The sequence below is a fragment of the Corvus moneduloides genome, chromosome 10, assembly GCF_009650955.1.
Source record: "Corvus moneduloides isolate bCorMon1 chromosome 10, bCorMon1.pri, whole genome shotgun sequence".
NCBI classification, from domain to species: domain Eukaryota; kingdom Metazoa; phylum Chordata; class Aves; order Passeriformes; family Corvidae; genus Corvus; species Corvus moneduloides.
The window spans coordinates 19,335,270-19,348,257 of NC_045485.1; the positions used below are offsets into that span (position 1 = coordinate 19,335,270).

General features: G+C 55.6%; 1 long non-coding RNA gene across 1 annotated transcript; it reads left to right on the forward strand.

Moving 5' to 3' along the window:
• Window positions 1-14: 14 nt before the first annotated feature.
• Window positions 15-12,384, forward strand: LOC116448696. The gene is made up of 2 exons (XR_004242074.1): window positions 15-163; window positions 12,119-12,384. It is a non-coding gene; the product is annotated as an uncharacterized LOC116448696 (long non-coding RNA).
• The last annotated feature ends 604 nt before the right edge of the window (window positions 12,385-12,988 follow it).

The following is a 12,988-nucleotide window of genomic DNA, read 5'->3' on the forward strand; positions in this document are numbered from 1 at the left end:
AGCTGCAATTTCATAAGGAAAGGTGATTAGTGAACAATTATTCCTATTTTCTCAGAAGATCTAAGGGGCATCAAATGAAATTACCCAGCAAGAGTCTAAAAACAAACAAGAAGGGAGTACATTCCTCACCAGGCAGCCAGTCCCAGGAGCGCATCGCCACAAGGTAGGTATGGGGACATGTGTTTGAAGGGTGGAACTGGATGGATGCAAGAAAAAGCCCTGCAAGAGGCCTCCGTTGTCTGCTCACCTGGAGCGCAGCTGTGCTGGGGATGTGGGAAGCTGTGTGAGGATTTCCCCTTGTTTCTGGGGTGGATACCATTGTAGTGGGGCTATCACGGCATCAAGTAACATCTCCAAGTCCTCTGTCCAAAGGGCTGCACTCAGAGGGGCGACATCTGAGCAGGCACCTGGGTCAGCCATGCAGCTGCTGGGGGGTCCCCTGTGCCATCCCCAGTGCAAGGGGAGCCCCGTGGGGCCCCGTTCCCAGGGCAGGGAGCGCTGCCGGGTGCCAGCTCGCCCAGCCGGTGTGCTCCCCGCCAGACCAGCGCCGGCTCCAGCCTGTCTCCTTCTCAGGCTTCCTGGGCGCTTGCCCCTCCGGGAGCTCCTCCCTGTGCTGCCAGGAGTTTGGCGCTGCCAGCGGGTCGGGGCGGCTGGCAGCACCCGTGCCAGCCCGGCTGGGCCCCAGCAAGGAAGCCACCTCCCACTGCTCATGGTCCCCACTTCAAAACCTTCTCCCGTCCCACCCACATCCACCACCCCTCACCTCTGGCAGCTTCAGGATGCAGTTAAACACTTCAGCACTTAAAATTTCAGGTGCTAATTGCTTAGTAATGAAAACTTTAATCACAGGGCAATTAAAACCTTAAGTAGCTGTGGGAGATCCATTCCACGTCAACAAAAAAAGAGTGCCGTCACAACTCCGGCACCGCCCTGGCACGGCGAGGCACGGTAGGGCCGGGAGAGCCCATCCTGCACCCCCCACTGCCCCCTGCTCCGGGAATCTAGGGAGCCCCCCCTTCCCACACCGAGCGGGAGGTGGCCGAGGAATGATCGGCTGCTGCCGTAAAACTTAAAACCCAGCTAATTTCGGATTAAGTGCCATATGAAAGGGTTTTGTTATTTTAAATCTCCTACTTTCCAAATTCCCAGGATTAAAATTCTCTGCATTTATTTTAACCACATAACATTTGCAGACAAATCACTTCTCCCAGTGCAAAGTTTGAAGCAGGCTTAAAAGATCTAAAGCCCAGCCACAAGCTCCAGGGTGGAATCACTGGAAGTGGCTGCCAGCGGCCGCCAGCCCCTTTTGCTGGCGTGCGCTTGCAGCAGAGCTCAGCCTCTATTTCTGCAGGGGTAAAGGGCCTGCCAGGTGCTGGAGCCCTGGGAGGCAGCATGAGAAGGAAGAGTGGCTGTCATCCTGGCTTCTGGGCTCATTCCTGCACTGGGGATGTGCCCTTGGGAAAATCTGATGAAGCTTGTGTGTTTGCAGAGCAGGCCCTGTGCGTCTGCTGCAGGGTGCGTGTTGCAACCACGCCGATGCTGTCCAGGTGACACTGTCCACTTCTGCATCAGCCCTGTGTCATCAGGCGCTGACAAATGCCACACAAAAAAGGAATAAAAATCAGGATTTGTGCCTTTCCCCCCTTGCTCTGCAGTCCATTGGGGCTGAAAGGGAAAGGAAGGTATCCAGCCTCGCATGGCTCTGGCTCTGTGGGAGGCAAAGGCTCCAGGGCTGGGGGATGAGGTTTGTCCCCCAGCTGCCGGGAGGTGTGGGAAACATGGGTGCCTGTGGGCAGCAAACTGCCCCCTGCTCTTTATCAAAAGCAGCATCAGTGTCTGGCAAATGTCACTCTCCCGCGTGCTTCCCAGCTGGGAGGTCCATTTTCTCCTCCCATCGCCCCTTTCCCCTTGCTGCCTCCCAGCCCTGCGGCAGGATGGGGCCGGCAGGATGGGGACGCGCTGGTGAGCGAGTGGCCATGGGACTGGGGGGGCAAGGCAGGGTCATCGATTGGTGATGCAGCACCCTCACCCAGCCCACTGCTCTCTCAGGTGCCTTTGCTGACCAGGCAATTAGCAGCCTGGCCCCATTAGGGACATTTTAGGGGGCTGCAGCTGAAATGCCAGTGCAGAGGCCCTTTGCATGCTCAGCCCTGAGATGGGGTCAGCTGGGTGTCCACCTTAGTCACAGGAAACAGATAATGTCCAAACCCAGAAATTTAGGGGCTGTAACCTGCTTTGTGCCACAGCCTGGCCGCATAGAGACATTCCCAGGTGAGGGGTAGTGACCCCCAAATGGAGTGACAAGATATTTGGGGTTCATGCTCATAATAAGAGATGCTGGCAGACCTCCTGGCTGCAAAAATCCAAGAGGCCTCTCCTGACCTTGCATGCCCTGCAGAGATGGTTGCTCCTCTGGACTGTGCAGGAACGAGCACCACGTCCTGCTGGGGCTGCCTGGGAACAGCCAGAGGTGATGGTGGCAGTGATCACAGTGAGGCCACAGCAGGGCCAAGCACAGAGCCTGAACCCCAGCAGCCTCCATCTGCCCACCCCCACCAGGCACTGTGGGCCAGAAGCAGCTCTCAGAGCAGGGCAGCTTTCCTGGACTCTAAACTGAGGCTTTGGCATTCCCCAGCCTTGGGGCAGTACCCTGGTCCTGTTTCCCATCCCACCTGGAGCATCCCTTGCCCAAAGCCAGCTCCGGATGCTGTGCCTCTCATTGCCATGGCAACCCCCATCCTTGCCGGGTTGCCATGGCTCCCCGGCCCCCAGCCGCAGCCGCATCCTCAGCATCAAGAGGACCCAGTGATTTGGGTCCTTGGGGGCTGTCACCATGGGAGATACCACACAGGGGCTGGGAATGGAGGGAGGAGCAAAATGGCTTGCTAGCATCTCTGCATCACACTGGGATTTGGGCTCTGGGACCACCTGGGACCTTGGGAGGCTGGTGGGGACAGGGTCACCAAGGAGCATCATTGATGGCAAGGGGATGGCATCACTTTGCAGGCCGGGCCCCTCACACTTTCCAAACCTGCCTCCTTCCAGTCCAGAGTTTCTCTGCTTGGCGCAGCTGCCACAGCCCCACGGGGTTGTGTTGGTGGGCAGGCACGCAGGTGCTGGAGCGCTTTGGTGTGGCTGCGTGCCGACAGCAACAACAGCACCAAGCATGCGTGACCACCCTCTGGTCCACTGCCCACTGTCCCCTCGAAACACTGTCCCACCCACTGCAAACACCCCACCAGGCCCTTGGGAGAAACCTCATCACGGGGTTGCTGTCGTGGCATTTGCTGCGCCCGGGTTATGGCTGTGCTCGGCAGCAGCACGAGCCTGGCGGGCTCCAGGCCTGGCGTGCTAAATAAACACAGCCACCGTGAGAAAAAGGCAGCCAGGAATAAATAGTCAAATAAAATAACAAGTTGAAGGAATAAACAAAGTGGGGACATGCCCAGGCATGGCACAAGCCTCTGACGTAGCACTTCCAAGCCGGGCTCTGCCCAGGCCGGGTGCCTGCAGGTGGTGAAGCCCGGCCTGCTGGCAGCGCCCTGGCTGGCCGCACCCCCACCCCAGTTTCCCCCCGGCTGCAGGAATCCCCTCTCCCCGTCACACCACATTCCTAGAGTGCCCGAGGATGAAGGTGCAAACACCCTGGGAGAGGTGCCAGGCAACTCCTGGCCTGCCCGGAATTTGCATCCGCTGCCCTGGCGCTTGGCTTGGGAGGGATAAGCCCAGGCTTAGCTGTTGCTTCCCCTGGGGCTGGCTGCCAGTTCCTAACCAGTTTTGCCGTAGCCCTTTCCCACACTAACTGGGGTCAAGGGAGCTGTGTGGCCTCCATCCCACCTCTTCCCTCCAGCGCTCAGGAGCTTTCATGGTTTAAACAATTTGCTGCAAAGAAGACGGTGCGGGGGTGGGAAAGGGGCAGTCCTGAGGGCAGGGGTCTGAAGTTGGGCGGGACTGTGAGGAATCCACAGGGGATGCCTGCAGGCTGCAAAGCTGGGTTGCAGACCCACAGCTGCTCTCTTGAAGCCTGGATGAAGTTTGGGTGATGGCAGAGAGGCGGCCAGCTGAGAACCTGCAAACTCAGTGATTCCCTGGGAAATCCCACAACACAGGGCCCTGCTGGTAGCAAGGGAGAGAGCAGCTTGGAGCACTCGGGGTGTAACACACTGGAGCCATCACCGCAAACCTCCTTTAAAACTCTCTGCAGGGCCCTGACACTTCACCTCCCTCCCTCTCCAGCTGGCAGCCAGCGGTGCTCAGCCAGGGAACAAAGGAGCATGGTTTAAAGTAGCCAGTTATTTTAAGAGCCTGCACTGGCAGTGACAAGCGGAAAATAGAAAGAAAACCAGAATAAGCAACAAAAGAGCATTCCCTGATACATACTTTCTCAGCAGTGCTTCCATGCTTTTGGTGTAAAATCTATTGCGGGCAAAAAAATCAGAATAAAAGGAAAATTGCCTCAAAGCCCATTCACGAAACAGTACCTGGGTGTCCCAGCGGGGCAGGACGCCAGCGACGTGGCACTGTGAACAGCCAGGCACTCAGCTGATGGGATTTTGCACATAAACTTCACGTCTTCAGGTTTCCCTTGGCTTTCCAGCCTGAAAGGTTGAGTACAAAACAAATTGCTGGCATGCCATGCTTCACTCCACCAGCCAGGCAGATGGACCTGCTGGGGCCCCAGCACAGCCTGGCTCACCCTGGGAGCCAGCAATGGCAGAGCTGCAGCTTTGGCATGACCCGGACATCCTTTGTGTCCTCTGGCACAATTCTGCTGAGGTTTCCAAGTGAGCCTTGTTTGATCTTTGCCTCCACATGTCTGGAGGAGCAGCCTGACTTCTCCCTGTGTTGGGATGCTTTCCCATGCTGCTCAGCAGTGAGGCTCCAAGGATTCAGCTAGTTGTAAAGAGATCAGTGACATAAGATTTATTGCCCTAAGAGTGCGAAATTCCTAAAAAGAGCCTGTCACAGCCATCTCTACAGCACACTGACCAGGATGCTGTACTGGCCATCCTGGTTCCCCTGACATGGGAAATGACCCCCAAAGCCTGCAGCAGTGTGGGCTTTTCCTAAAAGCATTAGCGTGCACCATTATACTGGGGAAAACCCGGTGAGGAGGTGTAGAGGAATGTGAGATGTGTTGCTCCAGCAGCCCGTGGGTGACAGGGCTGGTTCAGCAGGCCTGTGGCTGGGTGACCCTGGTGTGCCCCTGCCCACCATCTCTGTGTGAGCCTGGTGGGATGGGGAGGAGAAGGGTGGTGTGGGAGGACCTGCCCACCCCACACCAGCGTGGAGGAGAAGTCAGTGAAAGCCGATGGGCAGAAAGGTGCACCTGGGACTATGCTGAGTCCAAAAATGCCCCCAGGCTGAGAGCTGGTGGTCCTGGCACAGGAGGGGATCTGCTGTCCTTTGGGGGGGGTCAGACCTGGACTGCTTGGCCACAGTGCAGATTGGGGAAGGTTGCCACAATTCAGATGGCCCAGAGCTGCGGGACAGGTGTGGTCCCCAAATCAGCTGCACCACAACAGAAAGCAGCAGTTTCTGACCCAACCAGGTACTGCTTTGTCCGCTGCAATGGCTACCCACTATGCTGTGGCACAACTCTATAATCCACAGGGCAGTATGTTTTTTTTCCTTCTAACTGCTTACTAACCCCAGAACACCATGGAAAACCACTGCAATAAAGCTGCTGGGATGCCAGGTGCACACCCCTGCTTACTCCTTGCTGGAGTCCCAAACTGCCCCCACATCATGCCCAGCACCATCTTCACCTGCAGCAGGTATGGCAGCATGGGGGGTGGACTAATGGGGAATGGGGACAAGGACCAGGGAGAGGACGCTGACTTCAGCCCTCCCCCGTGGCACCCACATAGACCTCCAGATTATGCCCTAAAGGATGGTCAGACTGGAGGGGTGCTGAGCATTGCCCCCGGGACAAGCAGCACCCACTTGCAATGTTTGGGTCAGGGATCCCCGAAGTGCCATGTTCCCCCTCAGCCAGGGGCTGTGCAGGTGCAGCCATGGGTGCCCCACATTCCCCCAGGTTCCTGGCCTCCAGCAGAGAATTTGGGGGGAGGTCAAGCAGTTTCTTCATTCTCTCCCCCCTCCCTTTCCAAGATGAAGAATTTAATTTTAGTTTTTACAGCTCCTCCTAGGTGGATAAATCCCTTCCTGGCGAGTCCAAGCCCTGGAAAATCTTGTGAATCTAATGCTGGCCCTTCTGGCAGTCACTGCAGCAATTCCTGTTTCTCTCCAGCCGCACTCTGTAAAGTTTTATAGTTTCCTGGTTGTAGCTGCAAGGCCCCAGCCGTGCCGAGGAGGGTGGCGGGGGGAGAGCCCTGCACTCAGGAACTCGAGGCCAGGGAGGCGAAGCAGGGAACCGTGGCCTGGTGGGATGTGCCAGGGAGCTGTCAGGTCCCTTTGTGGGCTCATCCAGGCAGGAATGTTCTGTGCAGAGGGTGGCACAGTCCTGCATGTGGGGATGAGGTCCATCACAGATCTCATCACATCCCAGCGTGGGTCTGGGCCAGCCCTGCCTCTGTGCCGCGCGGTGGTGGCAGGAAGATGCCACTGTCACTCAGCATGGGGAACGTGCCTGGGGAGTGGGCAGAGCTGCTGGCACCACAGCTGTGCTGGGTGTGAGCAGGGCCCCACCACGAAACCTGGTGCTCTTCCCTAATGAGAATCAGCTTTATATCTGCTTTGTATCAGCACAGCACTGCTCCAGCCCTAGGGAACGAAGAACCTGGAGAGCAAGCAGTGCTGTGGTATAGCCCATCACCTTGTTTGTTCCTGTTGGCCACATGCATGTCCTCAGAGGGTAATATGGCACCTTCACAGGTGGGAAACCAAGGCACAGAGGTGCTGCTTTGGCTGGGATCAGCTTCATCCTAGTGCAGGACATGGTACTTCGCTGACCAAGTGACCATAGAGCCCTCTCTGCTTGCTCCCTGTACCTCTGGCTTTGCAGTGACAACAGTACGCCCCGGGTGATCCACTCCCCATGGTGATCCACTCTCCTGGGAGCCTTGGCCACCTGTGTACAGAAAGGATAAAGCCTCATATCACCAAATCTCTTGATTTTCTTTCTGATCCTTACCTGTATTTGGCAACTTCTGATGGAAAATCTGACCCCCAGATGGATCTGGTGGCTGTGGGAGTCAGAGACAAGTCCCTGCTAAATGCACCATTGTGGCTAAAAGTCCTGGCTGATGTTAGGCTTTATTAGGGAAGCTGTGAGAGAGTGAGTGCCAACATTGTAATGCCATCAGCTCTGTTAATACTTATGCTCTGCCTCTGAGCGCCAAAGTCACCATGCTCAGCTCCGGCCACTCTGTTGCCAAAAGGATACATTAAAAACAGCCCAGAGAGAGGCAGGGAGTGTGACAGGCAGGAAGGTGGTTTCTGGGAAAAAAGAAAGAAAGGAAAGAGAGGAATGAAAGGGATGTGACAGTGGTATGCAGCCCCTGCACCAGCCCAGTGGTCTGCCACTGGGTCTCATGGGACTGCAAGGCATCACAGGAGATTGTGACTGGGATGAGGATGGATGGGTGGGAAACAGCAGTTCCACTGCTGACCCTGCAGTGGGTCTTTCCCACATATTCCCCAATCACTCAGCAGCCATGGAGAAGAGAATGCCTGTGAATGCCAGGGCACCCATGGGTGCTGGGATGGGTGGGACAAGTGGGACCTAGGGGATGGGGATGCTCTTGAGTGAGTGCCACATGGGCAGATCTCTCCCTGTCTTCCTCCTTGTCCCAGCAGCCAGGCTGGGACATCCCCATCCCCTCTGCCACATCACTGGAGGACATCACGGGTCACCGAGCAGCAGAGAGACCTGTCTAACCCTTCACACCCTTCCCAGAAACAAGGGGCCGGGGGGAGGTGGTAAGGGGGGCTGTAAACTCTGCATTACCACTAATTAAGCACTTGGCTGTCACCGAGGCTTCCCAACACGCCTCTTTCCCTGACACTTTTACTGTTTGGGGAAATGGTGTCTCGGGCCTTTGATGAACTCGCTATGAAGTTGAAAGGAGCTCGTGGCGCAGTGCCAGAGCCCATCGCAATTGTCTCTCGGGCTGGGGATGGGAAATGACCCATTTATAAAAAGTGAGGTGATAAATTAGACCTGGGAAATGGGAGCCACCGACTGTGGAAAAAAGGCAGGATGGGCCGGACTGGCTGTCGGGCGCCCCAGCCTGTCCCCAACCCCGGTGCAGGTACAGCCAGGCTGGGGCGAACCCAAGGGGTGACAAACCTTGTCCTGCTGGTGATGACAACCTGTCATGTGGTCCCTGCTGTGGTGGGAGCACGTGCAAGTGGAAAAGGGAACTGGCACTGGGCAGGACACTGTGCAGAGGAGGACTCCTGGGGGTTTATTTATAATAGGGCATTTTTGGGGTGAAGCAAATTCAAAAGCTGGAAATCCAGGGCAGGAGCAAAGAGTGAAACACCCAGCTCTCAGGCTGTCAGGAGGAGCAAACGCAGTCTGTGTCCTACCATGAAGCCAGCTCATGGCTGGGGCTGAGGCATGGCCCCACATGCTCTGCCTGCGGAATATGCAGTTGAGAGGGCTATGAAGTCCCCATGTTCATTGTTCCAAGTGCCACCAGGACACAGGGCCTGGCTGGGGTGCAGGTGACAGTGAGTGTGTGGCCATACATCCCTGTGTGTTCCCATGTGGGGACCCCACACACCCTGCCAGCATAGACCCTCCTGTTACAAGGGGTCAAGTCCTTGGGTCAGGGTGGGCCATGAGGGCCAACTCCTCCTGGGATGCAGAACCCCTACAAATCTATTTCATGCAACATGGGCCAGGGCTCTAGGGGTCTCCCAAGCGCTCCATGTCCTGAGCAACTCAAGGTGTGACCATGCTGATGACTGAGTTCAGGAACCATCACCCACAGCTACATCATCATCCAACTTCTGAGTTCTCCCTGTCCCCTGTGTCTGCCCCTTGCCCCATCTCCATTCTGCCATGGCTCAGCCCTGAGCTGGAATAGCAGCCAAGGGGCTGCACCACAGGATCATTCCAGGTTAGCTCAGAGCAGCTTCATGGAAGGCAGCTGGTTTTCCATGACTCTGGTGCCTAACCCCAGAGAGCTGGGGCTGCAGGCAGGCAGCAGGAGCCATTCCTTTCCCTGTCCCCATCCCCCAGACTAGGGCAAGGCTGGGGGATTCTCCCCTCCTCAGGGCAGGCTCCAGCAGTCCCTATGGGACAGGGGGACACCAGCTCTCTCCTTGCATCAGCAGGTTGCAATGGGCTCTGTCGGCAAGTCCACAAGGTGAGAGCCTGCTGGAAGGCTAATTAATGACTGCCAATTAGCACCAGTCAGGCCTGGCCAGCGGCTGGGAGCCAGATGCAGCAGGTGATGGGATTTTCTGTGCAGTTGAAGGGAGAGTCTCTGGGTTTCACACATAGAATTCAGTTGCCTGTTTGGTGGCCGTGGATGGTGAGAGGCTCAACTGCACACAGACACAGCAATGGCTGCACGAGCTTGGATGGCTGCTGAGAGGCTGTGGAGGGTGGTTTGGTCAGGGACGCAAAACCCCAGCTCCCAGAGATGCTGCTTCTCAGCCTTCCTTGGGCTTTGTCTCCCACTGCAGCACAGGCACCCACCAGGATCTCACCCCTTCCCCAGGGCAATGGAGGAGTAGCCCTTGGCATCGCCCTCCCTTTGGCATCACACATCCCTGCACAACTCTGGGGAAGAGCTGGGGGAGACACGTGTGCCTGTGACGAGCTCCTGGGCCAGCTGGGAAGGCTGGAGGTCCCTGCTGCCACAGGAGACAGCACCTGTATCCCATCCTATACACCCCTCAACCCCCTCTGTCTGCCTTTTATGACTCTCTGTTGTGCTCCTGCTCTTTACCCCACATTTTCATGGCTGCTGTACCACAACATTCCCTATATATTTGAGCCTTGATTATTTCTAACACCATATAGGCAAGTGTGTGAGTATATGTACACATATATATATTCATCTTATCCTCCCCGCATTGTGTTTCTCATTAATTTTTCACATCTCATGAAATAGGAATGAAAAGAGATTGCATGATGCTGGCTGGAGTCTCGCAGGAGGGAAATCAGCCCAAAGATTTCCCACAGCCACTGCTGAGCTCAGGCATGAAACCTTTTGCCTCAGGGCACAGGGCACCTGGTGTCAGTGTTCCCTCTTGAGAATCCAGGGAAAGGGAGCCTGACTGAAGTGAGGCTGCCGGAAGCCCCTCAGCTGCATGGAATGGGTGACAGAGGGGTCTCCCAGCCGTGGCGAGTTCCTGCCATGGCACAAGACCTGCTCCAGTCCTGGTCACTGGGTTTCATTCCATGGTTTTGACTGAAAGAAATCCCTTCCCTTCAGCATGTGCTGACTGCAATGGGGTCACATCCTAACCTCCGCTGTGATAGAAAAATAGGCAGGGGCCTGCCTGAACCTCCCACTCAAAGGCAGTTTCCCATATTCCTGAGCCCTGTCCAACTTTTCCATATCCTTTATCAAGCCAGGATGCAGCACTCAGTCCTTGTCTCACCCACTGTACACAGAGCTGGACTCATCTTTCTCCTCTTTCCATCTTTTCTCCTTGCACAGTCACACCCTGGCCAGCACACGGGCACTGAGCCCTGGGGTCACTGCTCTGCACGAACGGGAACCTCTGCTCCTGCTCCACCCAAACACCACTTGCTTTCTAAAATAGCTCTTTTCTTCCCACCCCTCTCCCTTGCTATTTAAAAATCTGCTTCATATACTTGATCTATTCTGTTTTTAAGAGGTTATCAGGAAGAGAGGGCTAAAGAAGGTCCCTTGTTCCCTTTTAGCCTCTCTCCACACTGCCCTGTGCCCATCACCCTCACCCTCTGTTCCCTCACGTGCTGGCAAAGCCGTTTATTTAGGCAGGGGTACTGCAATATTTCCCGTGCTTTGCTCCATGCTCTCTGCCCATTGTAATCTTTTCTTTGCTCTTTTGACCATCAGCATATATTGAATAAGAGCTGTTAATTGAGCTGTCTGCATTGACATGTTGGGCTTGTACTTAGTGGCTATAATTAATTTAGGACAATATATGTGAATTATCTTGATTAGTCTATCCAAGATGCATCATCTCGCACAGGCCCATGGTGAATGTCATATATCTTCGTGCAATCCTTTCCCACAGCAGCAAAGTCCTTCAGCCTTAACTAACCTAAATATGTCACGTTTTTGCTTAACACGCTGCCTTCTCCACATCATTAATGAGCGTAATAAACCACACTGATGCTAACGCTCAGCAGCCTGCCTGGCCCTCTGCTAACCTCCTGCCACAGGGAGTAGTGGCTGTTCACACAGCCTGGAGGTAGAAATCAGGACCTGGTGAGGTGGAGGTGCCTCGATTCCTGGACACGTGCTGGGGTGGGGGGTGGCTTTGTGCAGTGGATGCTGCCGAGGGCTTTCCCTCCTCCCCACTGGGTTGGCCAACAGGAAAATCAGCCCATGAGAGGTCCAGTCAGGTCTCCTCCGAGGACTGTGCTCTAGCTGGCACACAGACCTTGGGATGTATGGTCATGTTTGCATTTCTTTGGTGTCTTTTTCTAGGGGGCAGGGAAGTGTCTGCCAGCTTTCCACAACTGAGGAAATACAGTGGTGCATCCACTCAGCCCTGCTTCTGTCAACTTCCCCACTCCCTCTGTCTCTTCATGGCCACATTTTGGTCATATCCTTTCTCACCCATTGCTTGGCCCCTGTGGAGAGCCCTTCTCAGGGTTCTCCTGGAAGTGTTCAGTGATGTTGGAACCTGTTTTCAGGCACGGCAGGCAATCCCCCACTACTGCGGGAATGCTGGTATGCCTCTGGAGCCGCCACTGGTAGGACGGGTTATGCTTATGGGGACGTGTAGTGGCTCGACCCGGAGAAGGGCTGGTGCTGGCTCCGGGGCAGGCCCTTTTTTAGAAGCAGCATTCATCACTGCCGAGACCTCCTTTGATAGTTGCACTACAAACAAACACGCAAACAAACCAGCCAGCCCTTCAGATATCACTCGGGCAGAACAATACAATTACAGGGCTCAGGTTTCCAGCATCAGCCTCACCCTGGCGCTTTGGAGAGCTCTGAAACCAGCAAATCCTTAACTCTGCATCCATTTGCAGGTCGCTCCGAATTTCCCAAGCGCTGCAGAGGTGTTTACCCAGTGCAACAGCGCACCAAGATGGAGGAAATTCGGCAGCCCTGGCAATGTGTGATCCCAAGGCAGCAGGGAGATATGGCACACACACCTCGAGCGCCAGCAGCCTGACCTTGCCCAACCGACCACACACTGCAGGATCCTGTTTGGGACAGACTGAGCAAGATGGGAGAGATGTTTAGGCTAAGTCCTTGGTATTTAGCCATTGGAATTTAACCCCTCTGGTTCTGATTATGGCTCTAGAAGTTCAGTTTCCATCGCAGACCACCGTTTTTGGCCACTTAAGAGCAGTCGGTATCACCTCTGACCCCCCGGCAAGCTTTATTGCTGCAGCTCGCAAGGAAGCAGCCGCATCGGCTGCCTCGTAAAGCTCAGGGCCGCCGAGGGCTGGTCTTGGCAAATAAACCCCTTGCAGATCCCCTCCCCCCGTGCGCTCCCTGGGGTCCCCCAGGGCCACCCAGCATCGCCGGCCCCATCACAGGATTCCCTGCGGGTGCATGGCAGAGGGCAAAGCCAGGGACAGTCAGATCAGCGCCGCTCTGATCTGGTGGCTGGTCCCTGGAGAATGCTCCCACAGAGATGAGGTGTCCATATGGAGACACCCCTCACTGGCATGGAGCTGAGTGGCATTTTCTCAGAATGGCTTTGGTTCAGCCGTGAGTTGGTAGAGTGCCATTCCTGCCCCACAAGTGCTTCCACTGCAGCCAGGCGCAAGCTCTCCTATGTTTCCTAAGCAATTACTGCATGAGGACTTTGCAGCCCTCCTCCTGCTCTCCCCAGCCTTGGTTGAATTGCTGACACCCAACAGAGTCAGGAGGAAGCTGAATTGCTGACA